This window comes from Pseudonaja textilis, chromosome 5 (genome assembly GCF_049901715.1).
Source record: "Pseudonaja textilis isolate UNSWEBS1 chromosome 5, rPseTex1.2, whole genome shotgun sequence".
NCBI lineage: Eukaryota > Metazoa > Chordata > Lepidosauria > Squamata > Elapidae > Pseudonaja > Pseudonaja textilis.
This window is the reverse complement of record NC_141994.1, coordinates 32,257,006-32,268,429: the sequence shown is the minus strand read 5'-3', so window position 1 is coordinate 32,268,429 and position 11,424 is coordinate 32,257,006. Positions and strand designations below refer to the sequence as shown.

Sequence of the window (11,424 nt, the reverse complement as noted above, 5' to 3'; positions counted from 1 at the left end):
TAAAATATATATATAGAATAAATCAATAGCACATAAAACATAAAATTTAGAATTCCAATATGGAACAGTCATTAAATCAAACTTGGTACAAAACTATGACGATTGGGAAAAGGGAATTGAAATTGTAGTTGTCTCCCTGGGAAGCTCATTCCAATAGTAAAATCTTCAAATGGAGAAAATCCTCTTTTTGTAATTCATTAAAAATGATTCTCCTCTATATCCAGAAACGCAACTTTTATCCATACACTTTTATCCATACACTTTAGCCAGAGAAAGTTGCTTTAACACTTTCCAAAATTATCCAAACCCAAGTAACTACCCTTTCTCCTAATTATGTCTCTTATAACCACAAAATTGTGTTCTTTCTTTAGAAATAAGTATTTCTAACATTAAACAAATATTGTTATGTGTAGAACAGCTGCAAAAATCAATCTAATTAACTAGTTTGGCATCTACTACAGTCTACAGGATTTTTGCAGCATAGATTTTTGGTAGCCCCATTGTGTCCACTCCAGTACACATAACAAAGGAGCTATGTGTAATATTTGTCTGATATAGTCTCCAAAAGAAGAGAACATGCAGAAAAAATAAATACATCCTTTTTATCTGCTAAATTATTAACTCATCTGCTAAATTATTAGATTAGAAGTAATTACACTGCAGTATAAACAATTACTACAATTGCTATACGTGTATACGGAATTAATTCAAAGTAAAGAAATTGTACCAGGTGTTCTTTATGTCTTCTTTATCTCTTCTTTGATGTTGATTATTATTAAGCAATTCAAGCCTATATTGTGTTCAATACTTTCTTCTTCTGATTTCTACCTAAATGAAAGAATACTCCCTTAAAGAAGGGCTGTTTTCTATAAATTGATACATCTTGCTTGTTTTCCTAGCCCAAACTTTCTTCTATAGGAGTGAGGAAACTGTGTCCATGTTCTTCACCGAGGCTGCTGGGAGTTGTAGTTTTGCAACATTTTAGAGTTCCAAGTTCTCAGTTCTTTCAGTAGAGGAAGTAATTTCCAATTGAGAAATAAGAAGGAAGAAATAATACAGGTGTTCCTTGATCTCTGGTTCAACTGTTCAGTTCAGTTCAAGGGTGAAATTCAAAAAATTTCCCTACTGGCTCTGTGGGTGTGGCTTGATATAATAGTAATAGCAACCAGCTATTTTTTACTGATTCAAATCGTCCCTACTACCTCTCCTGAGGTGGGCCGAGGTGGTTGAATTTCACCCCTTGTTCAGTTGGATTGCAAACCTGAGATTTACTGATACAGGGAGAAGAAAGTGAGCATTAAAGACAACAAAAAACTTGTCTTCAAACTAGGAGATGGCAATCTTTTCAAGCAATTTGGTTATTCTTATGTTTTGAGGTGGCTGTTATTGTTATTGATTAAATATTACAATTGGGATACATTATGAATAGAATTATAACTATTATAATTAAGTTGATGTGATATATTTTGTTATTTTTACTACTACTACAGAATATATTTCAGAAAATAATCATAAACTGTTTCTTTAAAAAAATATTTTGAACTAAAATCGAATGATGGAACAAACTAAAAGAAGAAAGGATTGAAACAGCATTTCATGTTGTTGTAGTGAGTTACTACCTGATAACTAGCTTTTATCTACAGTTTATTACTTAAGTCTCTGTAGCTACTACTTTCCCTGAGCCATGGAAATAAATAAAATTTGCTGAAACCGTCTATAGCATACCATAACAGGTAACAAAATAATGATATATGTACGGTGACACTATTGCCACCTTACATATTTGTGTCCCAGTGTTTGATGCATTTAAATTGTATTTGTTTGGTTGTTTGCCCATGGATGCCCATGTGTCTGTATTAAACAAAACCAACAAATAAGTAAATAAGAAAGGATTGAAAAGGTGCAAAGTCTCACCTGTTTTGGGAATTAGTACTATTAAATCCAATTACATTTTCTGCAGAGTAGCCCCATATTTAAATTTAAATGCTGCCATCTTGTGGGATTATTGATCTCTTACTTCACGTACATTCATTAACAAAGTATGTTCATAATAATAGAAGCAAATACTTAAACTGCATTGAGAATGAAAACTGAATTGCTTATAAAATAATTAGCATGCTTTGTATCTTCTGCAGTTCATGTCTTCTAATCTCATTCTTTTATTCTTTTTTCTCCTCCAATTAGGGCTGAATTCATGTTCCTATTTCATGCAACTGACAAAGTTGATTATAGCTCACAAAAATTGATAATGTAATAAAGCGTTCAGCTGGTTTTGCTGTAGAAAACAAGATATCACCCTGGAAACACTATTACATTAAGTACTCTTCTCCAATTGTGTGTCTTCCAAATGGTTGTGATAGATAACAACTCCAATTGTAATCTATAGCAAGGCTCAATTGCCATTAGTCGAGGCTTATAAGAGTGGGAATTCAGGTTCAGGATCAATTAGACTTTATTAAGATCCCAGCAGTATAACATTTCCTCCAGTTTAACTCTTACAATTTTTCTACGCTGTTATTAAATAGTATCAACTACAACTTCTTCCTTATGATATAGCAAATTAAATTATAAATTATCCACAGATGAAAAAGATATTTTTTAAAAATAATAATTTTATTCAAGGTTACTTGAATGTTATTCCAAAAATTGCTCACACTACTCCCATGACAACACAATCTTGGTATAAATCAGATTTGACATTATTATTTGATTTAGAAGGATTTTCCATAAATTAACAAGTACTTTACTATCATGACCTAAAGAGCTAGAAACTGGAGATTACAGTTTTAAAAAGAACTAAGTTAAAATTATGTGTGAGTATGCTACAGTTAAATTCACAGTCTAAGACTGATGAAAACTTAATAAGTCAGGTCCTAACCAAGGACCTAAGAATTATTAAGGTAACTTCTAAAACAGCAGATTGGGGTTGTTGTTGTTTTTTGTAGACTTAGAGTATTATTATTTAAAAAATAAAGATATTGAGAATAAAACATGACCTTATCTCCAATGCCGTTACAGGACCTTAAGTGGGCCTACACTGCATTGGCAGCTGCTACCGAATGCCAGGTTGATCTGCAACAAAGTCCCCCTGTCCATGATTTGGGATGCAAGAGGGGGCTAACCTGGCATGACAAAAATTTAGATCTCAAGATATGAAAATGTGATTTGACAACTATGTTAGTGTATTCACAGTTGAATATATTTTTCTTTAAAAACTGATGCTAGTGTAGCAAGGACTGGTAACAACTCTTCCAAAATTGTTAAGATGTTCAATTGATTCATGATAAATTAGATTGGTAGACTTGTATTCTTTCTCAGGGGTTCTCAGGGTTTTTTATATTCATCACAAACTCTGTTGGAGACAAATGAATTTATTGTTATTTGATGGAGGTATAATTTATCAGTGCCACCACCAGAATTTATATTCAACAGAAGCTACTACTGTAATAAACAGAAGCTCCAAATTATTTCTTCTTCATTCAACAACTATGGCTCTTTGCTTGTCTATTTTAGCACTTCTTCTAACATCTTAGAAATGTTAGTCTGTTTAACCCAGTTAACATATCTTCTTTATATCACTAATCTTTTCATATATTTCCGTTTCTCGCTCCTGTTTTTGTCAGCTAACTATTGATAAAATAAGTCCCAAGTCAAAAAATACTCAGTTTCTTCATTTTCCTTAATTGTCCATGTTAGCTTATATGTTTCTGCACATTCTAACATTTTTCTGTTGGGATCATTTTTCCATTGTTGTGCAAATACTATTCTTGGTGCAGTCAATACATGTAAAATCAGATATACATGCCCTTTGTAATACCTATCTGGTAGAATGCCCAGCAAAAATGTCTCTGGTTTCAAAGCTATGTTGTTTTATCATTTATGTATTTTTGTCCAATATTTTTTTACTTTTTGACATGTCCACTACACATGATAGTATGAACCAGGTATCTGGTGGCATTTCCAACATTTTGCAGATTTATCCTTAAACATCTTTGCTAACCTTAAGGGCGGAAATGCCATGTATAAAACATTTTATAAAATTTTTCTTTGTATGCAGTATTATTATTATGGTTATTAACATTTATGTAATTGATACTAATGCAAGAAATGTTAGTCTGGAATGTAAATCAATTTAGCTGTGTTTTTTTAAAATTGAAGTTTCCTTTTCTTTAATTCCCTTCCCCTGCAGCTATCAAAGACTATCCTCCAAAAGTTCTTTAAAGACGTCTGATTTTTTTTTCCTTTGGTGGCATTTCTGAGGCATTTACCTTTGAAGGTGGGAAACAATGGTGTTGTGTTTGCATCTTTCATCATTTTGAACCCTAACCCTTACCCTTCCAGAAAGACATGAGGGAGGGACTCCTTTGTGATGTCTTCCTTTGTGATTTCACTGAAACATGGAAAGACATAATACTACATGTTGCAAGAAACAAAATGGTATGAAGAAAAATACACACATACATTGGTCAACTTCCAACTATACAGGATTAAGATAAGCAGATTCCATCCATAAATATTTTATTGAAATTCTCTTTATAAAGTTTTGCCAACTTCTGAGTATAGTGAAGTACAGATAGTTCTCGACTTATGATTCCAACTGAGCCCCAAATTTTTGTTGATAAGCAAGACAATTGTTAACTGAGTTTTGCCCCATTTTATGACTTTAAACACAGTTGTTAAGTGAATCTGACTTCCCCATTGATTTGCCTTGTCAGAAGGTTGCAAAAAGTGATCACATGATCCTGACACATTGCAACTGAGTTTAGTAGGAACCAGTTGCTAATCATCCAAATTTTGATTATGTGACCATGGGGATGTCCAATGATTGTAAGTGTGAGAAACAAGTCATAAGTCATGAATGAAGGCAAATATTTGTCCCAGGATAATGTTACTAGACACGATCTGGCTCAGTCACCGGGACAAGAGGGTTAGTTTTCCAAGACTAACCAGACTCATGCTGGATCCCATCCTCAGGGAACATCTTTCTGCCAGAATATGTGTTTCGGCTATTCTATATTTCATATTTATGTGGTGCCTTATATGAAGCATAGAATAACTGAAAGCACATACCATATTTCCCCGAAAATGACATATCCTGAAAACAAGCCTTAGCCTGATTTTTTTAAGGATGGGCCTAATATAAGCCTACCCCAAAACCAAGCCCTAGTGAAGGGGTTGGCCATGGCCAGCACAAAAGGCAGCCCTTCCCTTCCCTGGTCACCTCATGAAGGCTCAGCCCCTTAATCGTGGTGCCATGGATCAGCTGAGCCAGCGAGGACCAGGAACTGCCTTTCATTCTGTTTCTCTGGGCACCTGGAGGTGTTTCCAGCACACTCTTGCCAATCCTGGCCCTGCCTGCAGGGCCCCTCTCTTCTGCAACTCACCTGGTGGCTCTGGAGCAGGCGGCAACCACGGGAGGTCGGGTTTTGCTCAGGCTGCTGCTACAATGAGAGGAAGCTGTGCAGCGTGTCAGAATCAGAATCATCTCTGCCCAGCTGCTAGGCCTGCTGCTGCATTGCCCTCCTGGGCTGCTCCTGCCTGATGTTGGGCAATTTGGCCCAGATCTCCTGATCACCCCCCACAGGTAACATGTATGAAATGTTAACTTTTAACACTGTGCTCACAGGAAAATTTCTTCCCCATCACAGTTTGATTTTGCTTTCTGTGAAGCTTTGTGCCAAGAAAGGTCCATGCTTTCTTCTTCTCTTCTTCTTCTCCTGCCTCCAGCTGTCCTTCTCAGCTTTCACAACCATCCACCAGGGTGGAGGCTCCCTCGCAGGGTGCAATTGAATTTCCAACACAACGGACCCAGTGAGCTTCCCCAACCCAGAAAGGGGAAGGAGCTGATAGGGCGCTGTGGGGAGTTCTGGGAGTTGAAATCCACAAGTCTTAAAGTGGCTTGGCGGGGGCTCTTTGCCCTCCTGGCAGAGTTGCTCTACTGGGCTGCTCCTCCCTGGCATGGGATGAGTCATCCCAGATAAAAAATCTCTAAAGCACCGCCGGCCTGCCAGGATCCCTTCACGAGCAGCCGCTGATGGAGCTATATCTATCAGGCTATATCTATGCTGAGCCGGCGCTCTTCAGACTCCTGGCATGTTCTGCAACTCTTTTACCAGCTGTGTGTGTGGTAGCTCCAGCAGGAGTTAGTGGAGGCTGCTGGGTAGCAACCGGAGCTTGATGGTGGGCTGGGCCGGGCCAGGAGGAAGGCGAGGTGGCTGCAGAGCTGCCAGAGATGAAGCAGATGCTAAAGGCGACCAGGGGCAGCAGCATGCCTGCCTCACACAACTGGTAAGAGAGCTGCAGCACCTGCATAGCTGTAAGCCCATAGCCTAGAGCACCGAATAGGCGTGCAGGCTGACACTCAGGAGCCCAAAGGCAGCAGGCAAGGCGGCACAAGTGGCATGGCTCCATCGGCAGCCACTCGTGAATGGGTCCTAGCAGGCTGGCAGGACTCCTGAGGTGTTCGATCTGGAATGACTCATCCCACACCAGGCAGGAGCAGCCCAGCAGGGTATCCAAGTGCAGTGCTACCAGGAGGGCAAAGAGCCCCTGCAAGGCCACAGCAGCATGGGTAGCTACACTAGCATTGTGCCCACCACAGCTGAGAAATGTCCCAGCAGAAGCTGGACCAGCAGGCGTTGCAGGTGGAGGCTGGATGGGGTGACCTGGGGCAAGATATGAAGGCAACACAGACATCTGACAGTTTGAACTCCCCTTTATTGCTGCAACTTTCCCCCAAATGCTCCCACATTTATGGCAAGTCCCAGGTGCTCACACACACACCTCCAGCAAAACACTGTTAGCACAAATGGCTTCAAGGCAAGAAGTCCAGCAAGGCAAAGGAACAAGGCATTAATAAGGCAAGAAAGTCCAGCGAACTCCAGACGTCGGCAACGGCACACACAACTCCTGACAAGCGTCCCTTCTCACAGCATCTTAAATCTCAGTCCACAGGTGTGCCTTGTGAAGAAAGGTGGGGTGCTCTCCTCCCGAGTTGTTGGATCGGCCTGCGCTGCTCCCGCCTCCTCTCCACTCTCCATGCTTGGAGATCAGAAGAGGGAAGTCCTCACCCGAGCTCCATCACTCCTCATCTCCACTGCCTGCCCTCTCTTGGCCGTCCTGCCTCCATTCTTTCCTGATGGCAAGCGTCCCAAGACCAAGGGACTGGGGGCTGCCTTGTTCTGCTCCTCCCCACATTCCTTCGAAGCCACCCCCCTTGACCCCAGCTCCAACTCGTCATCCTCCATGGACTCAGACTCCAACATGGCCATGACTCCTGGGCATGCCGAGAACTTGGCCCATTGCAGCTGCAGGCAAGCAGACAGTGGGATGGAGAAGGCGGGCCCAGCAATCGCTGTGGTCCCCCTCCCATTGGCCCCTGCACTCACCGCCTCCTGCACATCAATAAAATAAAGACTCCCTGAAAATAAGCCCGAGTGCTTATTTACAAGCCCAAAACAAAATAAGATGTGGTCTTATTTTCGGGGAAAGATGGTTTTCTGGTAGAGAGAAGTTCCCCGAGGATGAGCTCCAGTATGAGTCTGAAAGATTAAAAAACTAAACCTTTGGCCCTGGTGAAATTACCCAGATTGGATCTTGCAGTCATGTCATTTTTTCAGTGCCCTTGTAACTTCATTAAACAGACTTTTTAAAGATTAAAAAGACATTAAACAAATGGTTGTTAAGCTGAGGACTACCTATACACTGAAATATACTTATGGGTTTGTCTTCAAGAATAACCATTGTATTTTTACATACAAAATTAAACAACATTTTATATAGTTATTTTACAAATGCAAATCTTGAATAAATTGTTTGAAGATGCATCCAATATTAAGATGAACAGATTATGGCCTTCTCCTTCCCTTCCTCTTCTCCACCCCAAGATTCAAGTCTATTTGAAATTTAATTTATGGCGGGCCTTAATCTCCCTTCAGCTGTACTCAACTGACTCTTATAGAATAAATTTTACAAGACATGTTATCATACCTCTAAACAAGCATTGACTAGTAGGTCTTAAATTCTGAACATTTTTCTGTTCTGTGGAGTCCTCGATGCTCTTTGACCCTGGCTATTTGCTTGCAGACTTTCATTATCTGACCAATGCACTAATAATGATTTGCACTTATGCGCGCTGATGTAATGAAAAGTTTGCAAGCACATAACCAGGTTCAGACAGAATCAAAGAATCCAGTCCGATTGTAAGCTACATATACTCCTTCCTATTTTCTGTTGTCTTTCTCCTTTGCTTTGTATTTAATTTATGAATGTTCGTTTTCAAGTTTTTAATGCCGGGTATGCCAACCATCAAATTGTGAAAGATGATTTGCCAAATTTTTATTAGTCTCTTTAATTTTTATAGGAAACATAAACTATTTCAAATTCAAATCCAAAGCATACTGATAAAAGGCTTTTATACCATCTTTCATTATAGTTAAATTCACAGTAGCTTTTAAGGCAGAAAAAAAAATAAACTATTAAGTTTTGTCAGCTCTCTTTCTCTCACTGAGTCAATATGTTATGATCCCAAAATGTTTAATTTTTTCGGTCTTTTGATACCTAGGAAAAAGGGATCACATTAGAAATTAAACAGTAGCACTTTCAATACTCCTTCAGATATTTAATGTTCAAAGTAGGGCTCATTTTCACCCACCACACCCATGGGCACCAAAAAAAGTGTTTCCACATACAGTCAAAAATAAAACAAAAAGCCCCAATACAACTAGACATATTGTTTTCAGTGAGCTTCAAATATACCGCTCATTCTACACCATCCTATTGCAAGAAAAGCATACTAATTAATTCTCTAATAATTCAGTATATTGCCCAGTGTGCCTTTTCATCAATTTGTTCATTTTTGCTTTAAGATAGGGGTGTCAGATTCAAGGCCCGGGGGCTGGATCCAGCCCATGGGGTGCTTAGATCTGGTCTGGAAACAGCAAAGGACCGGCCTCCAGCACTTCTGCCAATGAAAATGGAGCTCCTGAGAGCCACGTTCCCAAGCTCCACTCTTGCTGGAAGAGGGTTTCAGGAGGCTGTCGCAGCTGAAAAAAGAGCTCGGGAACCCATTTTCACTGGCAGATCGCTCGGGCCACCACAGGAACCCCCAACACAAGTGACATCATGCCGGCCACGCCCACCCTGGTCACGCATCTGCAGCCCCCCAAGGTCAAACACAACCCTGATGTGGCTCTCAATGAAATAGAGTTTGACACCTCTGCTTTAAGAGATTCTATCCAGTCTTAGGAGAAAAGATTATTTTTCCTTTTTACATTTATTTCCTTTTTACAGACAGGCCTTTGCTCTCAGATTCAAGGTAATTTCCAACTGATGTACAACTAAGAAGGCAACAAAAGTTGCTTATTTTGCTGGAGTCTTTCCTCTTACATTTACAAGTAACATACCGTATTTATCGGCGTATAACACGCACAGGCGTATAACACGCATTCCCTTTAAGAGGGAAATTTCAGGAAAAAAATATGCGGCGGGCGCAGCGCTGACATCACGTCACGACGCTGCGCCCGCCGCTAGGCACTATTGGGAACGGGATCCCTTAAAGAGGATTCCGCTCCCTGGACATCGGCGTATAACACGCATACATCATTTGCCCCCTATTTTCAGGGGGAAAAAGTGCGTGTTATACGCCGATAAATACGGTAACTGTAGATACATCATGTATGTAAGAGTGAGAAAGTATACCAATACTGAGCTGTGAAAGCAGCACATGCAGTTATTTGCAACTTCCTGAACAATATAGCTGAAACTTGTTAATGACACGCACAGAGAATTGGCTGCAGTTTTTGAATATCATGACAATGATTTTAATGTTCAAATGCGGAAATTCTTAACCAGCATTCCCAAAAACCAGAAAAGTGGGGGAAGAAAAATACAGTCCCTGTACATAGCAAAATTGTCTGGCATGGGCATTAAAAAACTGTAAAACATTTCTGGTAAGAGAGAGAAAGGGACTACAACAATCTGGCTCTCCATGATTTAAAAAATGTCTTGGAACTTCTTGTGCAACACAATGGTTGCTGTTAGTGTAAACATTGTAAAACATGTATTGTATTGTATTGTATATTGTATTGTATTGTATTGTATATTGTATTGTATTGTATATTGTATTGTATTGTATTGTATATTGTATTGTGTATTGTATATTGTATTGTATTGTATTGTATTGTATTGTATTTGTATTTGTATTTGTATTGTATTTGTATTTGTATTTGTATTTGTATTGTATTGTATTGTATTGTATATTGTATATTGTATATTGTATATTGTATATTGTATATTGTATATTGTATATTGTATTGTGTATTTGTATTTGTATTTGTATTTGTATTTGTATTTGTATTGTATTGTATTGTATTGTATTGTATTGTATTGTATTGTATTGTATTGTATTGTATTGTATTGTATTGTATTGTGCAGTTTTTGTATTTTTTGCCATTTTTTATCCAGCGGTTTCCTGAGACCTGGAAATTATTTCAACTTCAAATTATTTATCTGTGAGAGAAAAATGTTGAGAAGAACTGGTTTATAGTACTGCAAAATACAGAAAGCTACCATTCGGATCATATCTGTCAGCTTTTCTGTCAACATCTCTGTAGCTTTTATTTTGCAATATGGAGCCTAATGACCATGGGCAAGAAATGATTAAATGTCCCAGTATTTGCTTTGAATTAGCAACCTGTGCAATGCATATTAAACCTCAACTAGAAATAGAAAAAACATGGTCACACTTCAGTGTTGGAAAGAGAAGTAATAGTGAAGTTAATGATTTGAGAGTTTTTTTAGCCATGCTCAAATAAAAGAAAAGGGTATCAATAATCAATAAGAAAAATCAATAAGAATCAGAGTGCTTTGGGATCTCATCAATACTGACAGTACAGAATGTCTATTCAGCAGCTATTGATGTGGGAGCGTTACTTTGGCACAAGGGTGAATGTGATTTAATTTTTATTCAACGCTAACGAACCTTTTCCATGTTGTTTTCTACAGCAGGAACTCCTTTCTATTCATTCACTAATCACACACAACAGTCCCATGTTCCTTAGAGAATATGTTCCTGTTTGATTTCCCAACAAAGCAAATATTGTAGACTGAAGAGAAAAAATACTCCAAATAATTTTAAATTTTGCTAAGTAGAATCAAGATGAAAGCATTCAGACACTCAATAAATCAGCAGTAGTTGATTTTTTTTAAAATTCACCTCCACATCTTATTGCAAACAATTTACTCTTAATGGTAATTCATGCTTCAGTATGAACATTTGCTATATCCATGCTTGCACTAATTAATCACCATTTATCCAAAATCATTTCAGGCCCTTGGTTATTGGTTTTTGATAAAAATAATCACTTTCTTTCATACATTTTACAAACTACACATTTTTTAAAAGAATGTTTCAGACCCAGGGAG

General features: G+C 38.5%; 1 long non-coding RNA gene across 1 annotated transcript; it reads right to left on the bottom strand.

The window, feature by feature from the left end:
- Positions 1-1,469: 1,469 nt before the first annotated feature.
- On the bottom strand, positions 1,470-5,433 carry LOC148125588 (uncharacterized). The gene is made up of 3 exons (XR_015743815.1): positions 5,385-5,433; positions 4,269-4,390; positions 1,470-3,352 (listed from the first exon to the last, which is right to left on the bottom strand). It is a non-coding gene; the product is annotated as an uncharacterized LOC148125588 (long non-coding RNA).
- Positions 5,434-11,424: the final 5,991 nt, after the last annotated feature.